This window comes from Salvelinus sp. IW2-2015, unplaced genomic scaffold (genome assembly GCF_002910315.2).
Source record: "Salvelinus sp. IW2-2015 unplaced genomic scaffold, ASM291031v2 Un_scaffold1233, whole genome shotgun sequence".
In the NCBI taxonomy this organism is placed as follows: Eukaryota; Metazoa; Chordata; class Actinopteri; order Salmoniformes; family Salmonidae; genus Salvelinus; species Salvelinus sp. IW2-2015.
The window spans coordinates 246,463-252,718 of NW_019942788.1; the positions used below are offsets into that span (position 1 = coordinate 246,463).

General features: G+C 46.4%; 1 pseudogene; it reads left to right on the forward strand.

Annotated features, from left to right (window-relative positions):
• The window catches only part of LOC112070137 (voltage-gated delayed rectifier potassium channel KCNH8-like), a 193,479-nt pseudogene that overhangs the window by 148,199 nt on the left and 39,024 nt on the right, over positions 1–6,256 (forward strand).

A 6,256-nucleotide genomic window follows, 5' to 3' on the forward strand; every position in this document is an offset into this window, starting at 1 on the left:
GAAGACTAAGTCAAGGACCATAGTCACCTCCACCCTACCGGACACCCTAGACCCACTCCAATTTGCTTACCGACCCAATAGGTCCACAGACGACGCAATCGCAAACCACACTGCACACTGCCCTAACCCATCTGGACAAGAGAATACCTATGTGAGAATGCTGTTCATGCGATTACAGCTTAGCATTTAACACCATAGTACCCCAAACTCTCATCAACTCGAGCCCTGGGTCTCACCCCGCCCTGTGCAATGGTCCTGGACTTCCTGACGGCCGCCCCAGGTGGTGAGGGTAAACAACATCTCCACCCCGCTGATCCTCAACACTGGGCCCCACAAGGGTGCTTCTGAGCCCTCTCCTGTACTCCTGTTCACCACGACTGCGTGGCCATGCACGCCTCCAACTCAATCATCAATTTGCAGACACACAGTATAGGCTTGATTACCAACAACGACGAGACGGCCTACAGGGAGGAGGTGAGGGCCTCGGAGTTGGTGTCAGGAAAATAACCTCCACTCAACTCAACAAAACAAAGGAGATGATTGTGGACTTCAGGAAACAGCAGAGGAGCACCCCCCTATCCACATCACAGGGCAGTAGTGGAGAAGGTGGAAAGTTTTACATTTCCCTCGTCTCAAAGCACTTCATGATGACGGAAGTGAGTGCTACGGGGCGGTAGTCGTTTAGCTCAGTTACCTTAGCTTTCTTGGGAACAGGAACAATGGTGGCCCTCTTGAAGCATGTGGGAACAGCAGACTGGGATAAGGATTGATTGAATATGTCCGTAAACACACCAGCCAGCTGGTCTGCGCATGCTCTGAGGACGCGGCTGGGAATGCCGTCTGGGCCTGCAGCCTTGCGAGGGTTAACACGTTTAGATGGAGATGGAGTGAGATGGAGTGAGTGGCATAATAACATTATGAAACCCCAAGGGACACATCTGGAGATAAATCACAAATCAATCAAGTTCTGTCTCTGATCCAGTTCTTTACAAAGAGGAGAGTAAGCCTGCTAGCATCCTTGTATAGACGGGTTTATTTATTTAACTAGGCAAGTCCAATTCTTATTTACAATGACGGCCTACTGGACCAATTCTGCGCTGCCCTATGGGACTCCCAATCACGGCTGGATGTGATACAGCCTGGATTCAAACCAGGGACTGTAGGGATGCCTCTTGCACTGAGATGCAGTCCCTTAGACCGCTGTGCCACTCGGGGTTAGCTGACAACGTCAGGGAAACGATGCGCACGCTTCAATGGGGCTGAAGGATGTGTGTTGTTATGGTTCTGGATGGCCAGGCAGCTACCAGCAGTGACAAGAAGCTGCCATGTGGGGAATCGTAGGTGGCTCATTTCAGCTCGTTGTATCTTCTTATTGATATTGTTATTGTCTTGTTTTGAGATGTTTTGACTTATATCACGTCTATGCTAATATGGCAAAAAATTCGCTAGCTATCTAACCAACAACTGTAATGATGTATTTAAATGACAACGAGTGTTCATTGTGCAAATGTACAGTACATTCAGAAAGTATTTAAATCCCTTGACTTTTTTCACATTTTGTTACATTTTGTTATTCTAAAATTGATTAAATAGATTTTCCCAACATCAGTCTTAACACAATACCCCATAATGACAAAGCAAAAACTATATATATTTTTTATTTTAGGATGTATAAATGTATGTATAAAAATATAAAAACCTGGAAATATGACATTTACATAAGTATTCAGACCCTTCACTCAGTACTTTGTTGAAGCACCTTTGGCAGCGATTACAGTCTGGAGTCTTCTTGGGTATGATGCTACAAGCTTGGCACACCTGTATTTGGGGAGTTTCTCCCATTCTTCTCTGCAGATCCTCTCAAGCTCTTCCAGGTTGGATGGGGGAGCATCGCTGCACAGCTATTTTCAGGTTTCTCCAGAGATGGCGCCAACGGAGAGGGCTGCCTCGCTTCTAGTCCTTGGGAAACTTTGCAGTATTTTGTTGTTTTCTGTATTATTTCTTACATTGTTAGCCCAAAAAATCTAAATGTTATTACATACTGCACCGGGAAGAACTATTGGATATCAGAGCGACATCAACTTACCAGCATTAAGACCAGCGCTACCACCCACTGCTTCCGAGTATATTACTCGCTAATGTCCAATCCCTAGATCAACGAAATTCGGGCAAGGGTTACTTTCCAGAGAGACATCAGGGATTGTAACATACTCTGTTTCACGGAAACATGGCTCTCTCGGGATATGCTGTCGGAGTCGGTAAAGCCACCTATATGTTTCATGATTAACGACTCATGGTGTAATTGTAACAACATACAGGAACTCAAGTACTTTTGTTCACCTGACCTAGAATCCCTCACAATCAAATGCCGACTGTATTATCTCCCAAGAGAATTCTCTTCCGTTATTGTCACAGCCGTGTCTATCCCCCCTCAAGCTGATACCACGACGGCCCTCAAGTAACTTCACTGGACTCTATGCACTGGACAAGAGAAATACATATGTAAGAATGCTGTTCATTGACTACAGCTCAGCATTCAACACCATAGTACCCTCCAAGCTCATCATTAATCTTGAGGCCCTGGGTCTCAACCCCGCCCTGTGCAATTTGGTCCTGAACTTTCTGACGGGCCGCCCCCAGGTGGTGAAAGTAGGAAACAACATCTCCACTTCGCTGATCCTCAACACTGGGGCCCCACAAGGGTGAGTGCTCAGCCCCTCCTGTACTCTCTGTTCACCCATGACTGCGTGGCCATGCACGCCTCCAACTCAATCATCAAATTTGCAAACGACACAACAGTAGTAGGCTTGATTACCAACAACGACGAGACAGCCTACAGGGAGGAGGTGAGGGCTCTCGGAGTGTGGTGTCAGGAAAATAACCTCTCACTCAACATCAACAAAACAAAGGAGATGATCGTGGACTTCAGGAAACAGCAGAGGGAGCACCCCCCTATCCACATCAACAGGACAGCAGTGGAGAAAGTGGAACGTTTTAAGTTCCTCGGTGTACACATCACGGACAAACTGAAATGGTCCACCCACACAGACAATGTGGTGAAGAAGACGCAACAGCGCCTCTTCAACCTCAGGAGGCTGAAGAAATGTGGCTTGTCACCTAAAACCCTCACAGGCTTTTACAGATGCACAATTGAGAGCATCCTGTCGGGCTGTATCACCGCCTGGTATGGCAACTGCATCGCCTGCAACCACAGGGCTCTCCAGAGGGTGGTGCGGTCTGCACAAATAATCAGCTGGGGCAAACTACCTGCCCTCCAGGACACCTACAGCACCCGATGTCACAGGAAGTCCAAAAAGATCAAGGACAACAACCACCTAAGCCACTGCCTGTTCACCCCGTTATCATCCAGAAGGTGAGGTCAGTACAGGTACATCAAAGCTGGAACCAAGAGACTGAAAAACAGCTTCGATCTCAAGGCCATCCGACTGTTAAACAGCCATCACTGGCACAGAGAGGCTGCTGCCTACATACAGACTTGAAATCATTGGCCACTTTAATAAATGGAACACTAGTCACTTTAATAATGTTTACATATCTTGCATTACTCATCATACTATTTATTGCATCTTAGCCTATGCCGCGCTGTCATTTCTCATCCATATATTTATATTTATATATTCTTATTCCATTCCTTTACTTAAATGTGTGTGTATTAGGTATCTGTTGTGGAATTGATAGATATTACTTGTTATCTATTACTGCACTGTCGGAACTAGAAGCACAAGCATTTCGCTACACTCGCATTAACATCTGCTAACAATGTGTATGTGACCAATAACATTTGATTTGATTTGAGATGTTCGATCGGTTTGTCCTGGCTGTGTGGGTAGGGTTGTTGTACTGTTGAAAGGTGACCCTTCACCCTAGTCAGAGATCCTGAGCACTCTGGAGCAGGTTTTCATCAAGGATCTCTCTGTACTTTGCTCCATTCATCTTTCCCTCGATCCTGACTAGTCTCCCAGTCCCTGCCGCTGAAAAACATCCCCACAGCATGATGCTGCCACCACCATGCTTCACTGTCCGGATGGGGCCAGGTTTCCTCCAGACATGACGCTTGGCATTCAGGCCAAAGAGATCAATCTTGGTTTCATCAGACCAGATAATCTTGTTTCTCATTGTCTGAGTCCTTTAGGTGCCTTTTGGCAAACTCCAAGTGGGCTGTCATGTGACTTTTACAGTAGCTTCTATCTGTCCACTCTACCATAAAGGCCTGATTGGTGGAGTGCTACAAAGAGGGTTGTCCTTCTGGAAGGTTCTCCTATCTCCACAGAGGAACTCTGGTGCTCTGTCAGAGTGACCTTCGGGTTCTTGGTCATCTCCCTGACCAAGGGGAGGTGACCAGTTTGGCCAGGAGGCCAGCTCTAGGAAAGGTCTTGGTGGTTCCTAACTTCTGCCATTTAAGAATGATGGTGGCCACTGTGTTCTTGGGGACCTTCAATGCTGCAAAAATATTTTGGTCCCCTCCCCAGATCTGTGCCTCGACACAATCCTGTCTCGGAGCTCTACGGACAATTCCTTTGACCACATGGCTTGGTTTTTGCTCTGACATGCGCTGTCAGCTGTGGGACCTAATTTTTTCCTTTCCAAATGTCCAATCAATTGAACTTACCACAGGTGGACTCCAATCAAGTTCTAGAAACATCTCAAGGATGATCAATGGAAACAGGATGCACCTGAGCTCATTTTCGAGTCTCATAGCAAAGGGTCTGAATACTTATGTAAATAAGGTATTTCTGTAGTTTTTTTTTAAACCGGTTTTTGCTTTGACATTATGGGTTTATTGTGTGTAGATTGATGAGGAAAACAATTAATTTAATATATTTTAGAATAAGGCTGTAACGTAAAAAATGTGGAAAACGTCAAGGAGTCTGAATACTTTCCGAATGCACTGTATAATGTTTTCAATAAACATTTGAAGATTAAATATAGTTTACATGTTGTCAACAATCTAAGCTGACCCCGTCTGCTTTGCCCCATAGTTACGCATGCGTTGGTTTTGTTGCTAGACAGCCAACCCGTCTATAGAGGTCTGTAGCATCATGCCTGCGCAAAGGAGAAGAGGGTATGTGAAGTACCATGGACAGAGGCAGATCAACTGTAGGAGGTAGTTGAGAGGGAGGGTAGAGTAGGTTCAGAACCTTGGACAAGGGCAGAGGAGGGGTTGTCAGAGAGTTAGTTCAGGAACCATGGAGAGCAAATGAATTTTATCTGGCTTTGCTGTGGACAGAAAAGCTGACTGAGAAAGTTCTCCCAAGTGCTTAGATAATTTGTTATGTTCACACAGCCACACAAGCAAACCTATTGAAAAGACCCACCCCAGTGCACAAACAAACACATTGATAAAGACATATATTCACACACGTTCCGCTACATACTGACACACTCGTCACACAAATCAGCACAGTTACACCCTATATTCATCCATTCTGTTCCACAAATCATTTACATTGACATGTTAGTCATTTAGCAGACGCTCTTATCCAGAGTAGTGAGTGCATACATTTTCATACTTTTTCGCACTGGTCCCCCGTGGGGAAGCGCCATGCTCTACCAACTGAGCCACACGGGACCACGTCCTAGAAATGCTAGCTTGCCTAATGACAAGCTAATTAGGCAACAACTGATGTGTTACATTCCTAATGATATTTCTTTCATTCAGTTCACTGAGGCTACCCAGAGACATGCATTACCAGTGGGCCTGCATGGCTCTCTGACAGGTTGGGTCAGCTTCAAGGTGTGTGCGTACATTGGGTCTGCATGCAAGGCTCTCTGACAGCCTAGCTCAATTACAAGGTCAAAGCTACAGCTACGTCCCCAATGAGTGTGTTTCTGTGGATCACTGTCCACAATGTATTATTCATATATTAATCTCTTCTTTTTCATTTCTCCTCCTCTCTTTCTCTCCCCTCTCTATCTACCTGTCCTCTACCCCTACATCTCTTACTCCCTCTCTCTTTTCCCCTCTTTCCCTCCCTCTCCCCCTCCCTCTCTCTCCCCCTGTCTCAGGTTGGCTACACGAATTGGGAAAGCGTCTGGGCACCCCTTATTTCGTATCTCCCCTGGCCACTCTGGCTCCTGATTTGCTGCACCCTGCAATAGTCGACTCCCTCCATGCCAACAGCAGCCAATGGAATGTGTCTGGGTCGGAGCTGGCGGGGCGGGACTCGTGGAACTCCAGCCAGTGGAACGTCACAGGGACTGGGGCAGGGGCCTTGGCTGGTGGGGTGGGGGTCGG